This window comes from Microcaecilia unicolor, chromosome 12, assembly GCF_901765095.1.
Source record: "Microcaecilia unicolor chromosome 12, aMicUni1.1, whole genome shotgun sequence".
Lineage (NCBI taxonomy): Eukaryota > Metazoa > Chordata > Amphibia > Gymnophiona > Siphonopidae > Microcaecilia > Microcaecilia unicolor.
In genome coordinates this window covers 58,931,504-58,955,490 of record NC_044042.1, presented here as the reverse complement: position 1 = coordinate 58,955,490, position 23,987 = coordinate 58,931,504, and the positions used below count along the sequence as shown (strand labels likewise).

Below are 23,987 nucleotides of genomic sequence, written 5' to 3'. Positions count from 1 at the left end.
TTAGCACATGCTAATGTCCATTAATATATATTAAGCTTTAGTAAAAAGGCTCCTTAAAAAGTACATCCAAAATAAATAATTTCTCCAACTGAAAAGGTAAAGATCACAACTTTTCAAAGGTGTCCCTGTGGCATGTCCCCTACCTCAATGCAAGTGGCGTCCTCGGGATGCACGGGGTCCTGTTGACATGCACACTTGATTGGCACAGCCCTGAGCCATGTGTATGTAGTTCTTCTCTGGCTGCAGGCTCCTTGATTGCTTTGCTTCCATGCACCTGAGTCTGCTCTCTCTCTGCCTGACTTCCTTTGCTTCTCTCCTATTGGTCTTCTGTTTCCTCCTTCCCCTGCTCTTGTCCTATGGCTGTGCTCCTTCTCCCTGCTGGTCCCTGCTGATGTCAGAAGTCAGCACTTTATCAGCTGAGCTCTTCCTGGACTCCATGCTTTGGCTTCTACTTTGGTAGTTGTTTCTTGCTCACTATTGTGCTTCTTCTCTACTTTGTCCCTCGTTGCTGACTTTGCCTGTGCCTGGATTACTCTCTTGACCTACTGCCTGCCTACTGACTTTGCCTGTACCTGGATTACTCTCTTGACCTGCTGCCTGCCTATTGACTTACCTGTGCCTGGATTACTCTCTTGCCTCTTGTTTGCCTATTGACATTGCCTATACCTGGATTACTCCACTGCCTGCTGCCTGTTAACATTGCCTGTTCCTGGATTACTCCCTTGCCTGCTGCCTGTGTGGTCGTTACATTCACCACCCCACTTTCTGCTCCATCTCGTAAGCCCTGCAGGCCGCCCGCACCTAGGGGCTCAAGCTCTGGGGGACCAGCGGTCAGCGCAGATGAAACCCGGGGCTGTCCGGCCGCTAAGCAGAACCTGGTCTGAGTACCGGGCTCAGCAGCGCCCTACTTGGTACAGACACCCTGCTGCCATTTTTTTCAAATGCAGATACTGCATTTTATCAGAATTTTAACAAGTTGTATGAGACTGAATTCTATAAATAGTAGCTACAAAATTGGCACCAGAAAAATAGAATTTAACACTATCCTATAAATGGTGCTTAAAATTAGGCACTGCAACTACATTTAGGTGTGACCATTTACACTAACAAAACCTTGGTGTAAATCCTCACACCTAAATTAGATGCAGATCCCCTTTATTCTATAAGCAATGCACATAAATTAAAGGAACACCCACCAATCTGCCCATGAACCTCCCATGGCTGTGCCCCCCCTTTTTGGGCCTGTGCTTAAATTTACACGCGTAAATTTTAATTAAATCCAATTAGCACCAATAATTGCTTGTTAAAATCTCGATTATTGGTGCCAATCGTCTCATTATTCAATTAAATTGCATACACAAATTGGGCACGTGCCCAAATTTGCATGCACAATTTTTAGCGACTTTTGTAGAATTGGTTCAATTTTGTATTTTCTGAATTTCCCTTTTTTTGGGTGGGTTTTTATTGATTGGGGTTTTTTTTGTCCAATTCACACATTTTTAATGTATGTATTGTATACACATTAAATTTTACATATATATACATACCTAACAATTACTCAGGGGTCCTTTTACCAAGCTGCGGGAAAAATCACCCTTTGCTGGCAGCGAGGGCCCTTTTTACCGCAGAAGATAAAAAGACCCCAGACATACACTCTTAACACATGGCTATGCGATGGGGAACCCTTACTGCCACCCACTGAGGTGCTGATAAGGGCTCCCACGCAGTGCAAGGCGATGCCCGATTACTGCCGGGTTACTGCCATGTGAGCCATTTCCGGGGGTTTTCTTTTTCCCCTGGAAATGGCGCATGCTTGGGGCAGTATTACCATAGTAACATAGTAGATGACAGCAGAGAAAGACCTGTACGGTCCATCCAGTCTGCCCACCGGAGGCCATGTTAGGCTTACTGCCGCTTTGTAAAAGGGCCCCTCAATCTGTGCACACTAAACGTTTGAGCACTTAAATTTCCACTTTACCAGCCAAACAGAAATCTAGGATCTCGGGGAACCAGCTGCACAGGGACTGGAATTTGAGACCTTCATACGTTATAAATGGTCTGGAATTTGGATGTGTGAGGGAGCTCAAGGACTAGCTGTGAAGTGGCTGGAGATTGGGGGGGGGGGGGGGTCTCTTTTACACCCAGCAATTTGCTACCATTCCTTTGGGCTTCCAGTTCAAATCAGGACTGCGATCTGGCACCAGGAATCTTCAATCTTCATTGACAGGTACCCAGGAATTTGTTTCCCTGTGCTTTAGATCCTCTTGCAACACTTTTGGTCAGTCACTATAGTGGAAGTCCCTTGTCTGGGAGTCATACCAGGGTTTCTTCTGAAACCTTTCAAGTCATAGGACCTAAGTCCAGTCACCAGTCTCTTCAATTAAGGACAACTAGGACCTCACCTTCCCCAGTGTTGAAGCCAAGACTGATTTCTTGGCGAGGACAGAATAATGTGGATAGACATCGGGCAGTGCTGATGTTGACACCACCTCTGCTTCTCTCATTTGCCTGTGCTGACCCCAAAATGTGATCTGGCAGCCTTCCGGAAATTACTAAAGACTAACCTGTTCAAAGAGACTTATCAAAAGGATCCTCCATAAAGACCTAAGATCAAAACTGTACCAGAATAAGTTAACATTGAACTATTTTTATTTGGTTACTCTAATTACATCATCATTATTGAATGTTATACATTACCCTTGATCTCAAATACCTGAAATGAATTGTATTTCTATTTTCTTCTAAATTACTTTATAATTTCTGTACTTTATTATAATAATAATACTTTATTGTAATAATATTCTGTACTTCTCATTCTGGAAATGGCAATAGCCACTATGGTATAATGTAAGCCACATTGAGCCTGCAAAGAGGTGGGGAAATGTGGGATACAAATGCAGAAAATAAATAAATAAAATAAATATCCTTGCTCTTTACCTGTTGAAGGCTGTAAATGCTACATCCAAAGCATTCTCATGCCTGAGAAGAGGAAAGACCTGTACTAAGAACTGAACCCAGCTCTCTCTGATTGGCAGTGCAAAGCCAGGCCCAGATCTGGGACATCTCAGAGAGCTCAGTATCAGCAGCAGTTGTATGCCCGACAGTTCACGCAGAAGCAAATGGGCTGATAAGGAGTTCTGAAAGAGCAGTGCATGAGCTTGGGTCTGGGCAGTAAAGGGAATGGGTTTGGGTATGATTTAGTAAGCATATTCATTGAAAAGATGCAGAGCAGAGCTCACAGATATGGCCCATAACACATAAGGATATAAAACTTGTAATACGTACATGGTAACATCACATCTACATAAACTGATTGCAGGTTGCCAATGCAGTGCTGCAGTCCAGTTTTAATTTTTATGAATGAAGGGCTCTTATTACTATTCCACAGCCTCCAGTGCGATGTTTAATGAGGAAAGCAGGAAAAAAATAATCAATGAACTGCCATGATTACTTTCCAGAGCTTCTCATTTCCTAATTACATTTTACAGCTCTGGTCCTCCTCATGACTGGCCTCCCTTACCACTCATAGGCAGAGTTCTTTCTACCAGCTGGCTTGAGGATTTTAAGGGACTGAAGTTGCATTTTACATTGGTTTCACGCATGTAACTGTTCCTTGTTTCATTCAAGCCCTATATTAAATGATACTTGATGACAACTTTTTTGTTTTATTTGGAAAATTTGAGTACTAGCTCAATTTTTATTATTATTATTATTATTTTTAGAAGCCAAGGTAAAACCAAAAATGGTCTGATATGAATGGAGGGAAGACTCTCTCCTAGTCTTTATGACTTGTTAATGGGTTCGAAATTACCCAGTGGTTAGTGTTCCAACAAATGTATCAGATAACAAACAATATACTAGAATTGAAGATAATCTGATGCAATATAAACCTATGTACAATTTCAACATAACAGTCATCTTAACACTTGGAAAATCCTCTCTGGAATATAATAGAAATGATTTCAGACAGAAAATGATTAAGTTCTGTTACTCCTCTGGGATGATTTCTATTATCTGTACACCACTCTTTCCTCTGTTTCTCTCAATGTGCAAGGAAAACCAACTGAGACAAGTTATTTATGAACGTTTGACAGTAATGGTTTTTTTTTGGAGGGGGGGAAGGTTTAACATCTCTTGTTGCGCAAGACAAGTCACTCTCCTTTTTGAGTGTCAGGCCCACCCAGCAGTGGCATGACATTAATGAAGCTGACAGAGATCCCCTAGTTCCGCCGGCTGAAGGTTCGACAGCCCTCCAACTCCCTTCAAAAAAATACAGCCATCAGCAGCAGCACTTCAAGCCACTAAAGCTGGCACCGTGGGCATGAACAACTGAGAATGCACAGGGTGCGAGCGTTGGCAGGTCAGATTGCTACTGCTGATGGTTGCATTTTTTGAAGGGGTCAGCAGCTTACTGAGTCTTCAGAAGGTGGGGCTTGGGGATCCTCACCTGATAAGGTATTCCATGTTTGATTCTGCATGGTGGGAAGTGGAGTGGAAATGCATGCCCACAAAACCTATCCATTGGCCCATCCTAAAATTGCCTTCTGGCTATGCTACTGGCTTGAGTTACAACTGAAAAAGGCATGAGCTAAAATTCAAAATCCCTTCGCTTTGTCCTGATTCACTCTGAACAAAAACATAAGTCCCTGAACATGGATCAGTTTGTGGGAAAATCTTTCAGCTCTGGGAATGAGAGGGTAATATTTTTATTCTGTCCAACTCAACAGAAGCTGAAAAGAATTATACAAAGGGCGGTCAAGAATCTTATGGAATCAGAAGAAATTTAACCAGTGGGGAAAACTGCTAAAAAGACAGTTCAAAAATGAGCCAAACTGGATTCCAGAGAAACAACCTCCCTCTCCCTGCCCCTCCCTCAAAGAAATAGCCCAATGCACTTCTATGAGAGGAGTTTCAGCTCTACACATAAACTTACATACAGTGAATTCCTCCTTTCAAAATGCCTCTCTCTGTTATCCCAATTCTTCCACGCCCCAAACTGCCCTACCCCAAAAACTACTCCTCTTGCAATTATGCCACTTCCTCACAACTCCCCCCCACCCCCACCAAGTAAAGAATTGTACCTTTCAAAAACAATCTTCCCCTCATCTCCTCTCCTGAGATCACAGACACAGAGGACCAGCGCAGATGTAAATACACTCATGGCTACTCATACACAGATGCACACATAGAAATATACATGCACTAACATACAAAACACATGCATACATATAAGTACAGAGGCATAGCAGCCCACAAAGATGCACACACACAAAAAAAAAAAAACAACAGACACAAGAAAACATATGCAAGCAGTACCCATGCACTGATTTTTGTTATTGGAGAATTGTATGTTACATGTGAATTGTTTTATTTATTATAAGGATTTATTTACCGCCTTTTTGAAGGAATTCACTCAAGGCGGTGTACAGTAAGAATAAATCAAACATGAGCAATAGACAATTACAGCAGTAAAAATATTCAAATAACAATACAAAGTATGGCATAGTATACTACTTACAATGTCGACACAATACGTAATAGAACATTTTAACTGACAGTATAAGTATAAGCAAAGATGGAACATACAGATAAGGAAAAGAATAAGAGGAGTTAAAAAAGGTGACTAATTTAAAGGAAGTAGCACATGAGGTCAGAAAGATGATTAACATAGATAGGTAAGAGAGTAAGAGGAGTTAGAAACCAGCTAGAAAGTAGAACAAAGCTGGGATGCATTCTGGAAATGTAGAGCGTGTGATATGTACTGTAGAGTATGCAGACACATTTGTAAACTACTTTGAGCTATTTCATAATCGATACTTGAGGAGATGTGATATAATATTAGAAACACAACACCAAAGCTTGTGAATTATGTGATGATTTGTTTTTAAGTGTAACCTACTCTGAGGTTTTAAAGACAGGAGCAAGTAATCGGAAATTTATTTCTGCAACATATTCAGTAACATTAATCATATTTTATTAGGTAGAGAAACAGTTTTATTGTATTACTAGGTTCTTCCAATTTCACAATCATGCTTACACTTCCAAACACATCAATTTCCTTTGGATCTATAACTCCAATATCAAAGAACACAGAGTGGCCAATTGTTTCTCAGTCTTGTGGCTTTTTGCATGGTAAAATATAGGAAGCAGCCTTGATGTTCTATTAACTGTAGGTAGAGGCTGACGAATACTACATTAGCCTACCAGTGGAGGTGATAGAAGCCTACACAGATACATCGGACAGAGGCAGGAGCAATGCTGACTCATGGAGGGGAGTTGGCAGGGCAGATCCTACCACTAGATGAACTAACCATCTACCTAGGGTGGCAACATTTAGGGGGAGGCAATGTGGCAGTAGAGCAGTATCTCATTTTCCTGCTTTCATCCCTTTCTCCTACTGCTGCAGCCCTACCTCTTTTCAGCCGCTCCAAAAGGTACTTGAGCAGGAGCCTCTACTGAAAAGTCCTGTGCTGGTGCCAAGTGCTGCCACATCCCATCCTCCACCCAATAAGGAATGCATCAGAGGAGGGCAGGATGCAGCAGCACTTGAGTATTGGCCACCACTAAAAGGTCCCATGCTGACACTAAGAACCTTTGCCAGGGAAGAGGAAGAAAGGGGGAAGTTGATGGACATAGCACCAAAGCAAGGAAGGAGAAAAGAGATGCTGGCCTGGGGGGGAGCAGATAGAGAGTGGCTGGGAAGATGTTAGCCACCTGGTGTGGGGGTAGATTGCGGAATGGAGGTTGCTGGCTGCTAGAGGGGTAGGGGAGATGCTGGACCCTGGGGAAGTAGAGGGGAAAGGGTTGTGGAATTAAAGGGGGGCATGGCTGAAGGTTTGCCTAGGGCATTAGATATGCTTGGGTCAACCCTGAGAGCTAGTGTTGGTCTTAGTATGGAAATGCACATGCATTGATAAAGAACCAAAACTGCCATCATTTTGTAACACATCCTTGAAACCTAAAGAAACTTTGAACAAAGGTCCTTGATGATAGTTCTTCAGACCACAGAATGGTATGAAGAGAGAGGGGTAGATTCTTAGAGACTTCAGATTTGCCACAGAACGTATTTGACTGGTTTAAAGAGATCATAGACTAGAAAAATGGTTCCAAACCATTCAGATTTTCAGGACATCTGCAATGAATATTCATGCGAAATTTGGCATACACCGACTCCTGTACATGCAAATTTCTTTCAAGCATATTCATTGTGGATATCCTGAAAACCTAACAGAGGTTTGGGAACCACTGGACAAGAGTATTGCCTTCTAGAAGGGCTATAGCTGTCAAGGCAGCCAACAGCCAAAGTAGTGACATTAACAAACATTTTCCTTTGTTTTATTTCCATGAAAATCTCTACATAAACACTTGGGGATCCATTTACCAATCTACGGAAAGCACTAATGCGTGCTCACCATGGGGCACAATGACACATCCCATGGTAAAATCTCGATGTGTGCACGCTATCCAGCTGCTAAAAAAAATACATTTTAATTTTTGGCCAAAAAGGGCGTGTCTGGGGTGGAGAGTGGACCTTTGTGCTAATCAGTTACTGCAGCCACATTGTTGTACACTAATTAGCGTGGGAGCCCTTATTACCTAGAAAATGGGTGGTGGTAAGGGCCCATGCACTAATGACCACATGCTAATGGCTATTTTCCAGCCACAGCAAAGAGTGGCCTTAGTGCATGGGAAAGACCCGCTTAAGGGTAAGGTAAGGTCACTTGGCAAAATGGCCCCTTAGAGACCTACCAGTTCTGTGCCGATGCTCTTGCGCCAGTGGCTGTAATGGAACGCTTTTCTCCACACAACAAGCACACTCTACACATGATCCATAGCGTCAGAAATAATAGCTGCTGGGCTAGAGGGAAGCAACGGGAAAGGAGGGCTGACAAAAAGGGGCCACATAAAGATTTACAAATAGAAAGGGAGATTGGGGTAAAATGATGGGATCAGGGTGGAGATATAAGAACATAAGAATAGCCATACTAGGTCAGACCAATGCTCCATCTAGCCCAGTATCCTGTTTCCAACAGCGGCCAAGCCAGGTCACAAGTACCTGGCAGAATCCAAAATAGTAGTAATGTTACTGGAAATAATTTAAATGTTCGTAATATCCATTAAAAATGTTACAAAATTGTCACAGTCCTAATATGATATTTAAGAACAAAGAGCAGGGGAATATTTTAAGACACTCATCATGTTACAGTAACATTCCATGCTACCAGCTTCAGGGCAAGCAGTGGCTTCCCCATGTCTATCTCAACAGCAAACTATGGACTTTTCCTCCAGGAACTTGTCCAAACCTTTTTTTTTAAACTCAAATCCACCAACCACTGTTAGCACACTAATCGTTGAGTGAAAACATATTTCCTCCTATTCACTTTAAAAGTATTACTATGTAACTTCATGAGTGTCCCCTAGACATAGTATTTTTAAGAATAAACAACTGATTCATGTTTACCCATTCTACACCACGCTGGAACAAAGGTCAACAAACGGAAGCAAACTCAATGTACATGGGGGAGCAAGTACCAAGGTCGGGCTAAGAGAGAAAAAAGCTGCGGAGGAGCTCTAAGGGTAGACCAGAGCTGCGGAATTGGAGTCAGAGTCAAAAGCAATTTTGGGTGGAGTCAGTCAGTAAAAATATACCAACTCCACCTCCAGCTTCAAAATATAAACTTGCAACATTATAATATATGGTAAATTTATCATTTTATACTTATATCTAGGACAAAAAAATATACTCCTGGATTCTATATAATGTGACTTAATTTATGCATGCAAATATAGGCGTATTCTGTATTTGCACACACAACTTAGTTCACAAGCCAATTGGCACTAATTAGCATTAATTAGAATTTACAAGCAGAACTGTCTAAGCGCCTTCTATAATGTGATGCGCATAACTTCTAGGTCACATAGTTGAAAAAGAAGCATGGCCATGGCCATGGGCATGGAATGGGTGGGTCATGAGCGTTTCTAAAATCTATATGCACTGTTATAGAATACACCCAGTCTGCACTTAATTTAGGCGGGATTTACAACAACTTTTACTTGACAAACCTGCCTGAAATTAATGCAAAAGTGCACTTGGCTTATTTTATAAACTGAGTGGAAATTTAGGCTTATTCTATAAAGTGCACCTAAATTAAAACATAATTTTTAGAATATGCTTAGGCATATAGAATCTAGTCCATAAAACCTAATATCAGTAGGTGCCGGAGTCAGAGTCCAATAGTAGAAAAAAATACAGAAGTCAGAGTCAAAGGTTTGGTGCCCTGGGCTGGACTTCATTCAATTTTCAGTTGCTTTCCACTAATTTAAAAAGAAAAGGGAGAGTAGAGGACTGAGAACCAGAGAAATCAGGGTTCAAATCCCACCAACAATCCATGTGATCCTGGGCAAGCAATTTAACCTGCAGGAACAAAACTTAAGGAGTCTTTTACAAAGGCTCACTAGTGTTTTTAGTGTGTGCTAAAAATTAAAATGTGCTAAACGCTAAGACACCCATTATATTCCTTTGGGAAGGGGACCCTTAGATTTTAAGCCCTCCAAGGGCAGGGAAATATTTAGCATACTTGAATGTAACTCACCTTGCATTACTACTGAAAAGGCATGAGTTAAATCCCACCCCCCCCCCCCCAAAAAAAAAAAATAAAATAGAATGGACTGATCTTATACATAACAGACTGTGCGGTTCATTTTCGAAAGCAATCCCATGAATAAAACAATGTTTGAGGAAATGCACCTCTGTAAAACTGTCCATCTGCTACATGTGTATTGGATAATCTCATGAATGTGAAGCCTTTATAGGCTTAAGTTCACTCAGAAGGAATGGAGACATACTGGCAGTAGGATTTACATTTATGTACTGTATACTTTTGAAAATCTCAAGCACGTGCATGTAAGTTAACCAGAAAAATCCATGCATGCCAAAGAGCAGATGTAAATTTGTGCACAGAGCTTCCCTGGGATATTTTTCAAAGCAGGAAAACGTCCATACTTTCACTTTATGAATATCTAGTCGCCTGCACAAACAAATTATGTATGTATTTTTTTATGTGTACACACAATTATAAAATTACCCCTCTACAGTGCCCCTTGAAAGGGCAAAGATTACGGGAGGTAATATCTAATAGAGTCATGGGGTGGGGAAGGGGCTTATTAGTCACTATGTCCTTCATCAGAACCACTACCTTAAACTAAGGAGTGGAGGAGTGGCCTAGTGGTTAGGGTGGTGGACTTTGGTCCTGAGGAGCTGAGTTCAATTCCTGGCACAGGCAGCTCCTTGTGACTCTGGGCAAGTCACTTAACCCTCCATTGCCCTCTGCCTGCCATGAGTGGGAAAGTGCGGGGTACAAATGTAACAAAAAATTAAAATGGTTAGTCCATTGGGCTGCGAGCCTGGGGAATTGGGCTCAATTCCCACTGCAGCCCTTGTGATTCTGGGAAAGTCACCTAACCCTCCATTGCCTCGGGTAAAAAAAAAAAACTAGAACAGAGAAAGTACCATCATATAACATATCACTATCATGTATTCCATTACCATGCAACCCTAGTAGTAGTAACACCAAATGTCTACTCTCTTCTCACTTCCACTATCCAAGATGTATTGTAAGCCACTTTGAGCCTGGGAAAATGTGGGATACAAATGCAATAAATAATAATATGTAAACCACTTTGGTTGCACCTTAGAAAGGCAATATGTCAAATCCATGACCCCTTTATCTTTACATTTCCAACTTGATATCAGTCTAATGAACATACACAGACTGAGTCTGATAAACAGAGAGAGAGATTTAAAAGAAAAAAAGAACAGGCACTGGTTCTTATGTTTAAGGTCAATAGTGGGCAACAATTCATAATGACTCAGAGTACAGTGCAAAACCAGGGCTGCAACTATTTCAGTCCATTATGCAGTTTGAAAGCAACCCAGCTAAGGTGCAGGGTTTTCAGTAACTTTCTTATGAAATGCAGTTTGCTCGGATTCATCCTAGACAAAGCAACATACCAGTCCCCTAGAAATGCAGCAACCATAAGAAAAGTGTGCTGTGTGAACTGGAAGACTTATGTGGCCATAAAATGGTGTCACAACCTATAAAGATCTTAGCGTTTATCTGAACATCATTGCCAATGAGTTCTGCAAAAGAAAATCAACAATGCTGGACCCACACCAGACTCTGATCAGTGTTGCTGATTAAACTTAATGTTTCCCAGCACAGACTGGAAAAAGGGTGAAAGACTTGTGAGTCAAGCAAGCGTTAATCTAACTAAAATGTAAGCGGAGGGGAGGGGGGGGCACCTTTAGCATCGTTTCCCGACTGATGATAATGACAAAGGCAACATAAGTTACTTCATTCGGCTAAGAAGAGGGCGGACTGTTCTACCCCCCATCCTGCCCAGTAGAAGCCATCTATCATCACAGTGCCCAGTTCATAAACATATGGATCTGGTTCACTCCCTGAAGCACAAGACTTAGGCTTCCCCAATCAACATCCTCATTTGATTTAGCCGGCAACAAAGCCGTAGTAGTGCCTAAACATTTTAACAGCAGACGGGCGGGGAGCTCTGCTCCCAATGCCAAAAATCCTGTGACAAAGTGAAAGCAAGCACTTTGCGGAAGGTCTGAGCATCGCACCTCTCGATCTGCCTTCACATCCCATCGCAGAGCCCCCACCACCCCCTGTCCAAGTTCAAATAAAACCAGCCAGCATCATAGATCCCAAACCTATAGCAAGCAAAGGTAACAAAATGTACACTCAAAAGTTTCAAAAACGACTCCAAAGGCGAGGGAGGGACACCCCCTACTCGTGAAGAAATCTGCTGCTGCATTCCTGGAATCAGCCCCCTCTGCCTTTCTTCTTAGGTGCACTCCTCCTACCCCCGTAAAGAGCAAAGCTTCAGTGAGTGCAGCCTATACAGAGCAGCAAACTGCAGCAGCCTTTTACATACTGACTCACCGGGGTATGACATGGGCTCCAGCTCCACTTTCTCTGTCTTGATGAGAGTTAAGGTGGGTTTGAGGTCCACAGCTGCCTTCATGCTGGCTGCTGCTGGGAGGCTTTAGGGCTGCGAGAAGCTGGGAAGGGGGGGAGAGGAGGGTCGTGGCTCCCCTGTCCGGGGAGGGTCCGGGGGTCCCGATCACTCCGAGGAAGGTGTAGATGCTTTAGGTCGATGGCGTCGGTCCCCTCTTTCCCTGGGATGGAAGCCTCACTCTCTCCCCTTTGCCTTGCAGCGGGGCGGCCGTGCTCACTTTCGCACAGCTGGGCAGCAGCAAGGGAGGTGGGCGGGCTCAGCTCACTGACAGCAACGGGGGCGGGGCTAGCTGTAGATTCATTCAATAGAAGCCTGTGACCAACCTCCCCTGAAACGAAGGGAGAAGGTGAGATGAGAAAGGAAGACAGAGAATACTTCCAAAAAAATAAATAAATAAAACGGCACAGCGGGAGAAACAGGGAGACTCGAAAGCCACTACCAGCCAGAAGAAAAAGAAAGCGGTAAGATAAGAAGATGGATATTTCCGAGACTGAACTGAATCCGAGGACAAACTCGGGACGATTAAGCGAAACATCCATAGGTTAAGATGCCAAAAGGCACCAAAAGTGGAACAGGTATACAAGCCTTTAAAGCAAAGCAACAGTGATCCACATTGGATACAAGATCCACTTACCTGAAAGCAAATGGACAAACGCAAGAAGAATCCGAGTAACCCAGTAGGAATGAATGTAAACAAGCACGATTCACACATATGATTGACGAATGAATGGAGAGGGGAGGGGGAGTGGGAGTCGGAGGGAAGGTACTGCTGTGAAACAGAACAATGCAACTAGAGATGCTAACAGCAGGAACTTTGGTGGTGGTGGTGGTGGGGGTCTACCCACAGGGAAGGGGAAAGGAGGGGGAGCATGGGAGAAGGGCTCCAAAGGAGCAGTGGAGGGCAAAGCCAATAAAAAAAAAATTGGGATTAAAAGGAATAGTGTGTAATAAAAAAAATATATATGAAAAAGGGTCTTACACATAACATTATAAAATAGAATGATAATCGATGACAAATTGAAGCTGATGTCCCTGAATGCAGCTGGTCTGAACAATCCTATTAAAAGGAAATGAGTAATGAAATATCTTAAAGATTGTAACACAGATATATAGCTTTGCTGCAGGAGACCAAACTGACAGAAAAAGAGAGCCTAAAACTTAAAAAGAAGGATAGTGCAGAGGGAAAGGTGACTTGGGTACCAGGAGAACAGATGAAGTTGAATGTGCATTCATACTCAAAGGTAATTCTATAAATTAGTGCCTACATATGCACATCATAGGCACTGATAATTGATAGTAATGTACAAAAGTACACTTGCACTGTTCTATAAGGTAGCAGGGGGCGTATACAGGGACAGGTCTTCAAAGGGTATATGACTTACAGAATACTATGCAAGTTACTTGATACCTGTAGCCACACCCATTTACACCTGCCATTGACATAACCTACATGGTCATACCTAAACTTAGGTGTGCCCATGCCAACTTACGCTAGTATTATATAATGACATCACCACACCTAAGTGGAGATGCTAATTTATAGAACTGCCTCCTTAATGGGTACAAGGGGAAATTCTTTGAAGATGCCTTAAAAGGGGTGTTGACAGACAGCAAGGGGTATGTTACAGTGGGCGGAGCTATGAACTGCTGTCTGATTTCACTAGATAGATAAACAGTGAACAGAGATGATGGTTTGAGGGAGCGGAAAGTCTTACGAGACAATACAGGGATTAGAATTAGTGGATATATGGAGGGAACACAACCCAGAAAATAGGAACTGTGAGTTATTATGCTATACACCAAATTCTAGATTAGATTACTTATTTGTCAATTAATGCTAATGATTGTTAGCACCCAATTATTGGTGCTAATTGGCTCATTAGCCAGTTTGATTGCACACACAAATTTGTGCAGCATTTATAGAATCCAGGGGCTAATTTGAATTTATTTATTTATTTATTTAGATTTTGCTCAAGGTGAGTTACATTCAGGTACTCTGGATATTTCTCTGTCCCAGGAGGGCTCACGATCTAAGTTTGTACCTGAGGCAATGGAGGGTTAAGTGACTTGCTCAAGATCACAAGGAGCAGCAGTGGGATTTGAACCGGCCACCTCTGGACTGCAAGCCACCAGTGTTCTAACCACTAGGCCACTCCTAGTGCCAATTGGGCTAATGCACAGATAGTGTGCACCCAATTGGCACTACCACCAGGGTAATTCATGTGCCCGGAGGTAATTCAGTGGGTGGCAGTAAGCGGTTTTGAAAAGCACACCAAAGGCAAAATTAATACCCAATGGTCAATGCCAGCCACCAGCATTGGATATCTGGGGTTGACCAGACTGCTTCTTTCCGCCATGATTTATGCAGGTCCTGACTGAAACACATAAGGGGATGTGCTATGCCATATTCTACACACACACACACACACACACACACACACACACACACACACACCCTTCCCAAAAGAACACAGTTCTCTTCTTTCCTCTCCCAAAGAACGGCAGCTTAGGTCACTATAATAAAGTACAACATCAGTGGAGATGGTTTGTCTATCCATCTGTTGATCATTTTAACTCTGCTGAGTTTTTTTGTTCACACAAAACAGCTCCCCAGTGTCTGCCCCTGGCCTCATCATGTGTAACAGGGACCTTGCCTTAAGTACAAACTTTAATTATAATCCCTTCAGGAACCAAGGCTGTGGAGTCAGAGTTGGAAGCAGATTTGGATGGAGCCGGAGTCGGTGGTAAAAATGTACGGATTCCGACTCCAACATCAAGATAAAAACTTACAACAGTGTATTGCATAGTTACATTTGACCGCTTTTTTTTTGGTTTGTTTGTTCAGGTTCTTTGTTCAAACTTCAGTAGAAAAACGGAGGAGTTGGGAGTTGAAGGTTTGGTGTACTAACTTCACAGCCCTGCCAGCGACAAGAAACTTCGCTTGAGCTACTACTGAAAAAGACATGAGCCAACTCCCTCCGTTCCCCCTCCCAATTTATTTACTTGCCTTTTTTTTTTATTCCATCTCTCCAGGACTGCTCAAATCAGAGACCAACATTTTAGCAACAATGAATGTCACAACCCTAAAAATATTTAAGAATAAGTTCACAGGGGTATTGCACAGTAGTAAATTTAAAAACATATCAATATCTCTAGCTCAACATATGAACTAAATCTTTAACAATACTGTATATACATGAAATTTAAGAGAGCACAAAAAAAAGCATAAATAAAAATCATGCATTAAATAATCATTTTGTCTTCATCTGAGCCATCAGCCAACAGGCCATTTGGTGACTACTTAAAAATCGAAGCACCCAATATTCAGTGTTCTGAGGAGCACTAAGTTTATCCAGTTATGTCCTGCTGGTAAATACAGTGGCTACAGTTTTCCAAGTTTGGGGACAGTTCATCACATGGTTCTTCATCACCATGGACATTTTTTATCATGTGACACTTCACATATTCAAGCTAAATATATTCAAATTATCCCCTGGATTCTATAAATGGTGCACAAAAGAAATAAAACATAGCAAAGAAAATAAGATACCTTTTTTATTGGACATAACTTAATACATTTCTTGATTAGCTTTCGGAGGTTGCCCTTCTTCCTCAGATAGGAAATAAGCAAATGTTGGTAGATCACAGTATATATAAGTGAAACATCAAAGCATTTCAGTGACAGTCTAACAGGATGGGGGTGGATAGGTGAGAGACAGGAAGAGTCCGGTAGATGAGGGACAGGAAGATATGCATGGAGATAGGAGGGTGACAAAGCAGTACAATTTTATGGTTTATAATGGGCTAGAAAACCCAGATCTAGCCCATTATAAACCATAAAATTGTACTACTTTGTCACCCTCCTATAAGTGATGTCTCACTTATATTTATTTATTTATTACATTTGTATCCCACATTTTCCCACCTCTTTGTATGTTCAATGTGGCTTACATAGTGCTGGAGAGCTGTTTCCAGACTCCAGAGTAAACAAATACAATGTGGTGTAGTGGTAAGATACTGTCATCTACCAACATTTGCTTATTTCCGATCTGACGAAGGGCAACCTTCGAAAGCTAATCAAGAAATGTATTATGTCCAATAAAAAAGGTATCATCTTATTTTCTTTTCCATGTTTTATTTTGTTTTATTTCTATTGATTACCTTTAAAAGTGGACTAACACGACTACCACACCTCTCTACTATAAACGGTGCACAAATTTGTGGGCAAACTGGCTAACGAGCCAATTAGCACCAATAATTGGCAACAATTTGGATTTGCGCACATATCTTGCTACACGCTATTCTATAAAGATCCATGTGCAAATCATACAGGGATCCTTTTACAACGCGCAGTTAAAAGTTGTAGTGTGGGCGTGTCTTTTAGGCGTACACTGGGTCATTTTTTTTTTACTGCGGCTGGGAAAAAGGCTATTTTTAATGGGACGGGAAATGGGTCTGCGCTAGTATTAAAACTAGCATGCGCCTATTTACGGCCCGAGTCCTTACCGCCGCCCATTGACCTAGCGGTAAGGGCTCACACGGTAACCACGCAGCATGCACCAATATGGGCACGCTGCTGGTTACCACCGGGAACATCCCCCATGGTAGAAAATAGAAAATTATTTTCTACCATGGGATTCGGCATGTGCCAAAATTGGAATTACTGCCGGGCACATGAATTACCTTGGTGGTACTGCCAATTGGCCACACGCACTACTCGTGCATTAGCCCTCCCGCACCTTTGTGAAAGGGCCCTACAGTGTGCACCTCAAAAAGGAGTGTGGCCATGGGAGGGGTTTGGGTGGGTTAGGGGCATTCACTAAAGATGTGTTCAGTGTTACTGAATACCTGGGATCTGCGCCTTAAATGAGGACTTAACACCAGGTTTCAATTGATGTAAATCCTTGCGCCTGAAGTTTGGCATGGAAATCGGCTCTACGAACTATTCTATAAATGGTACTTGGAGCGCCGTTTATAGAATATTGCTGCAGGAAGATTTTTTTTCAGTGCTATTTACTGAATCTGGTCCTATATGTGCAGAAAACTTGAAGCAAATGGGGGGGGGGGGAAGGGGATGCCCACATATATCAGCACCTAAATATGAGCTTTGCTAAAACTTCCTGTGCATAAACCTATGCCCCCGAATACGACTACAAACGGATCATGTAAAAAAAAAAAACCACACCTTCTTGTCACGATGCTCACTTTATTCACGCAACCCTTCAGGTCATTTTTTGAGGCCTATTGGAGTAAATTCTATAAATGGCAGCTAAAAAATATCAGCACCAAAAAAAATAGCACTTAACACTATTCTATAAACAGCACTAAAAGGTAGGTTCAATCCAAAAAGATACCACACTAGGTGTGGGGGTACCACACAGAGTGTGGAGGTGCACTTAATCCCCACGAAACAGTTAGAAAAGGAACAAGGGGGAGTGGGGAAGATAGGCTCTTAACAAACAATGGGAAGACGTATAATTTCAAATTAAAAATTAACGTTAATTTTTAATTTGAAATTATACGTCTTCCCCATTGTTTGTTAAGAGCCTATCTTCCCCACTCCCCCATGTTCTTTTTCTAAAAGGTAGGTGCCATTTATAGAATAGCGCTTAGCACCGGGAACTGTGACTACATTTAGGCGCAACCGTTTACACTGACGAAACTCTGATGTAAATCTCCACGCCTAAATTGGGCACAGATCCACTTTATTTGTAAAAAATGAGCATATATTAAAGGAATGCCCCCGATCTGCCCTTGACCCTCCCTTAGCACGCTCCCCTTTTGGACCTGCGCGTAAAATTTACACAAGCAAATTTTAATTAAATCCAGTTAGCAAAATTGGCTCCTTATTCAATGTAATTGCATGCACAAATTGGGTGTATGCCCAATTTCGCATGCACAATTTTTAGTGACTTTTATAGAATTTGGGGGCTTATGTGCATAAAACAGAGTTTAAGTGTGAAACATCCTTTATAAAATTACATCCTTACCGGGTAATTCTGTAAAGAGACACCTAGATTTTGGTGATGAGAAAATTTTATTTGCAAGAAATTTTAACAAGGCTCATATTTAGGCACTGATGAGTCCTGGCACTTCTGGTTTCCTTTGGACGTGAGCACAAAGCCATGATTACTGGCATAATCCCCTCCCCCATTTGTTATAAGCTTCCATGCGTATACTTTGAATGCATTTAGCTTGAATATATGATGAAGTGTTGTATGTTTCTCATAACTCACATTAACATTATCTGCTTTTGTCTTATCTACAATGTAAACCACACTGAACCCTGGAAAGGGGATATTAGCGGTATACAAGAATTGAACTGACTTGAATGATGAAAGATCTGAGGTGGTGAAGTGTCCCATGATGAATTATCAGGTGTTTACCTGGCTCGGTGATGAATTGCGACATCATGAAGTAGCAGATTTAGGTGGCATGAAGAAGTTTTAGTGAGGCTCATGTTTAGGCACATAAGAATAGGCATCGCTATGCACTGGAATGCCCCTCCCCTCCATGTGCTGCAAGTTTTCTGCGCGTACAATAGGAATGCATTTAAAGCTTGAATACAGGATGAAATGTCATGTGATGAACTGGCTCACGGATGAAGTGTTGCGTGAGGAAGTGTCTGTACACCTCCACAATACCTCAATCGCTGGTTTCTTATAACAGGACAAATTTATGCAGTCAGTTGGGGGGGGGGGGGGAACAGGAGGAGGCTCCAAAACTAAAGATTTGCTTTGGTAACTCCAGATGTTACCCAGGACAAATTTTCTGAATACTAGTATCTTAGATACATCTGAGAGTGATCATGGTCCTGACCAGTTACCAAAACTCACCAAAGTTACATAAGATCATAGTTATAGCCCTGGGGGAAAAAGTATGTAAACAGATTATAAAACAGATAAGTTAAAAAAAAATCATTAGATGGCACATACATAAAATAAGCTGCCTGAGAATGAGTCTTAAGGTGCTGGACTGCATCAAACGTTGGTTGAGTGACAGACACCAGAGAGTGTTTCCTCAATCAATACACTCCCCTGTGTTCTACTTTTAAGGTATTATGATGTTAAATTGGAGGAAAAAGCCTCAAACATGAGTAGAAAACTCCTTTGTTAGACTTCAACTTAAGGGAGCTTCTACCTTATCATCATAGGCTAAAAAAAAACCTCCTAACTTTTATTGTGTGTCTCCTGGCACTCAAATATGTAAACGTGCAGGGATCACTTAACTTATAGCTGTATCCTCACTGTATCTCACAGCCACGGCCCGACTCCGGCTTCAGGGTACCGTGATTTCTGTAGTTCGATATTAGACGTGCTCTGTGTATCAACTGATAGACAGAGCACGTCTAATATCGAACTGCAGAAACCATGGTACCCTGAAGCAGGAGTCGAAACTCAGCCGGAGTCGGGCCGTGGCTGTGAGATACAGTGAGGATACAGCTATAAGTTAAGTGATTCCTACACATTTACATATTTGAGTGCCAGGAGACACACAATAAAAGTTAGGAGGTTTTTTTTAGCCTATGATGATTAGGTAGAAGCTCCCTTAAGTTGAAGTCCAACAAAGGAGTTTTCTATCCTTGTTTGAGGCTTTTTCCTCCAAAATAACAACCTAATACCTTAAAAGTAGAACACAGGGGAGTGCATTGATTGAGGAAAGACTGTTTAATTATTTACACTCTGTAAGCTCTATTTTGTTAGATATAGACACCAGAGAGTGGTCATAAATGAAACACATTCTGAGGAGAGAAAGGTGATTAGTGGAGTGCCTTTAGGAAGGGCCCTGGGGCTAGCTCTGTCCAATAACTTTGTATGGGAGATTGTGGAGGTGTTAGTGGACATTCCTGAGAGAGCAGACAAAAATGAGATATGACCTAAAAAAAATCTTATGAAGCGGTCAATTCTTGGCACGTAAATGCAGAAAAGCACAGTCATGCTCCTGTAGTGCACAAATCCAAAGGAGTGAGGTAGAGGCTGAGGGGGGGAGAGTGTGTCGGATATTCTCAAGGCAGCAGAATAGTGGGATAAGGCAGCTGCTAAAGCCAGGAGGAGGCTAGGCCACACAAAAAGAGGCCTATCAGGCAGAAAAAACAAACAAACGAGAAAAAAGTAAAAATGTTGAGGCCTGTCTTCAGTTCTGGAATCTGAATCTCAGAAATAAGAGAGGTAAATTAGGGAAAGGCAACTAAAACAGGGGCATAGTCATGGATGGGCCTGCAGGGGCATCAGTCCTTCCAACTTCAGTGTGTTATGGGATCTCCAGGACTTAATCAAATTATTAATACTGGCACACTACTCACTAATATACAAATATAGCTCATCAACCATTTCTAAACTTATCTTTTAATGTTCCTAGAGGTGCTCACAAAATGTTCCAACATATGTCCCAAAAGTTGAAATATTAAACTGGTGAAACTCCTCTATATCAAATGTCAATTAAAGCAGGTTAAAATTCATGGCTGATATCATACAGCAACAACTCAAGGATTTGTTCATTACTATTATAATTTAAAAAAAAAAAGTCTTCCAACGCTGTAATAATATTGCATAACCAATTAAAAATTCAAGCCAGTCTGCAAGATCCAGTCATAAAGTCGCCTATTGTAATTCAAATCAGATTCTCCTTCAAACAGTCATTTTGAAGATTCTTCTCCACTCATATATATGCACGATAAACAAGGAGAAAGAATGTTCTAAAATCCCACAGACTGTCAAAAAAACAATTTTCCAGGTCTTAACACTGGTCCTGTTTCATTTTCTCTTCAAATACCAATCTGCAGCTTCAAAAATCAGTTGGAACCCTTCTTGCCACAGTTCATGCTTTAGCAGGCTGATGGCTTCTGGTAGAATGTTACCAGCACCTCTTGATGTGCTGTTAACTTTCAATGAATGATGTAGCTTGCTAAGTTTACTGCAAACTGCATTATTCAATTTGCATAATAATTGACTGATTCAAACCACTGTTGTTTCATGAAAAGTTTTTCATTAATCTGTGTTACTGGCAAATACATGTTATGGCCATTTTGCATCTGAGTAAACAGAGCCCCTAAGTTTTGTATACCTAAGGCAATGAAAGGTGAAGTGACTCGCCTAAGCTCATAAGAGCAGCAGTAGAAGACATGAGGTTTTAACCCTGTTTTAACTACTTTTTGTTTTTAACAAAATACTGATGCATTCCAGAATGACATGAATTTATATGTTGGTCTGAGATGAACAAAATGTGAAATAAGAATGACCCACTTCTAGCACTGCAGCTTCTGCTGAAGTTTTCTATGTTAAAAAAAACAACCAGGTGACTCACACATCAACTTGTTGGTTAACTGTTAGCAAGAAAAAAAAAAGCTGACAATAAAATTAATACAGAAGTCTGCATTTCTTAGCAGCCCAAATGAAGAGACGACATTCGTCACACTTGGTTGACGGTTTAAACTGACTTTGCTCTGTACCTCTAGATGACTAACTTATCTAGTTTGTAAAGGCAGAGGGATATGGGGAGAAATATATGTGGTCAGGCATCGTCATGTAACAACGAAACTAAGCATTTGAAACTAGAAAGATAAAAAAGCCCTTGCGTTCATCTTACAGGGTTGGCCGTGGTCAGCGTGCAAACTGCCATGCTTTAATTAGAGCAGATAGCTAGCTTGTTGCTGTGTAGAGCCAGACATGCTTACAGCAGCCAAGGCAGTTCCACCCTAAAGGGTCCTCTGAACTGATGAGGAAGATAAGATCACTGAATATCTACAGAGTGCAGTCACTCAGTGTGGAAATTCTGACCAGACTGTACAGACTAACGATATGCTTATTATGGTTCTCCTCCATAGAATGTTCAATGAGCCTCTCAGCACATGGAGCTTAAGGGGTCCTTTTACAAAGGCCCACTAGTGTTTTTAGCACATGCTAAACGTTAGAGACGCCCATATATTTCCATGGGAGTCTCTAGAGTTTAGCGCATGCTAATCATTAGTGCGCACTAAAAACGCTAGCGTGCCTTTGTAAAAGACCCCCTATGTTTCCTGCTGAAGGTCTTCATTGAGTGTTGAAGGAAGAATTTGAACCTGGATCTTAAAGGCTACTCCTGAAAAATACTGTGGGACATTTCTATTAGCTAATGTAAACACCATAACTCAGTAGAAATATTTTAGGAACTGAAATGAAAAGAGTCCAGGGGAAGCCCTTTGCCAAATTTCTGTTGTGCAAAATTACTACGACTAGGCCTTTGGGAAAGGTCTGAAACTCATAAATGTCAAATCAGTTATCAAATATTCTGCATTCACCTTGATATAATACAGAATTCCAGAAATCTCATTCTCTTTCTCACTCCACTCCCACACACCAATCTATCTATTGCAATGGTGCAAAAACCCTGATACAGATTAGTAGTGAACAAAGTCAGGGATCAATAGATTATGAAAATCCACAGGTCACAGACTGAGTCAATCACTGAAAGCTTTACATTAGCTCACAGTGAGATTCAGAGTACAATTTAAACTATTCATGCTTATTTTTAAAACTCTGGGGCTGCTCCTGTGAATTTGAAACAAACATTGCAGATCTATGATCCAATCCACTCTTTTAGATCCGTAGGTTCACGTCCATTAGTAATGCCTTCATTGGGAAAAATTTGTTATTCAGACACCCGGGATGGTGCTTTGCCCATTGTTAGGCCTCTTTTGTAGAACAAACTGCCCAGCATCTTCATTATCTATCCTCTATTACTGAATTTAAAAGAAGATTAAAACACACTTAATTATGCAAGCCTATGTCATAGGAGTCAAAAGAGTAATGGGAAGAGAGCGCTAGTGTTGAATGTTGTCTTTGTATGTTTTGCTTCTGTAATTTTATTGTGAATGTTCTTATTGTTACCTGCTTAGTTAATAAGCAGACTATAAATGGAAAAATAAATAAATTAATGAATGGACGAGTAGCCTAATGGTTAGAGCAGTGGACTGAGAAGCAGGGAAAGTGACATTCAAATCCTGCTGCTGCTGCTGTTCCTTGTGATCTTGGGACTGTCTCTCTATGTCAGGTGTTCAGCGCTGCGTGCGTCTGGTAGCGCTATACAAATGTTAATAATAATAATAATCTTGGTTAACTTACCCCTTCACTACCTCAGATAGGGTCCCTTTTACAAAGGTGCGTGAGGGCTAACGCGCAGGTAGCACGCACCCAATTGGCACTACTGCCAGGGTAGCACGTGTGCCCAGCAGTAATTTTGATTTTGGCATGTGCCGAATCCCATGGTAGAAAATATTTTTCTATTTTCTACCGCAGGGCATTCCCGGCGGTAACCGGCAGCGCGCCCATGTTGGTGCACGCTGCATGGTAACCATGTGGGTAACACGTGAGCCTTTATCGTTAGGTCAATGAGTGGTGGTAAAAGCTCAGGCCATAAACAGTTGCACGCTAGTTTCAATATTAGCATAGGCCCATTTCCCGGCCCATTAAAAAAATAGCCTTTTTCCCATCCGCGCGCCTGAAAGATGCGTCCACGCTACCGCAGGCCACTTTTTCCCATGGCTTTGTAAAAAATCCCATAGAAACTTAGGGGTAGATATTCGGTGGGATACAACAGTACTTCACTATTTAGTGCAGCTGAACAACAGCCTAGAGACCACTGAGGCACTATGCCTGAGATGCCAAGTTACCCAGTTCCAGCCAGATTGGAGATTTTGGAACCTTTCTGGTTTTGAACTTACATCCCAAAGCAGTATGGGATTTATAATGCCTGATCCTGCCCACTGAAATCAGTGCTACAAATCCCATAATGCACCAGAATGGGGTGCTCAGAAATCCAGGACCATCTCAAAATCTCCAGCCTTGAACTGGGTATCTTGGCATCTCTGCTATCCGGTTAGTACCGGGGTAGTCTGGGACGGAGTCAGAATGGAACCAGGCCTTACCCAGAAAGTTATCTGGGCACCAGTTTGAACATCCCCAGTACATGGCTAT

General features: G+C 41.7%; 1 protein-coding gene across 2 annotated transcripts in view; it reads right to left on the bottom strand.

Moving 5' to 3' along the window:
* Window positions 1–23,987, bottom strand: part of ETS1 (ETS proto-oncogene 1, transcription factor) — a 282,890-nt gene that overhangs the window by 163,044 nt on the left and 95,859 nt on the right. Inside the window, exon 1 of one of the 2 annotated variants that reach the window (XR_003944020.1) lies at window positions 11,961–12,193. The exons of the other annotated variant lie outside the window; for it this stretch is intronic. The gene's annotated coding sequence lies outside the window, so the exon portion shown is untranslated. Of the gene's footprint in view, window positions 1–11,960; window positions 12,194–23,987 lie in introns of those variants that run through there. 2 annotated transcript variants of the gene reach the window in all.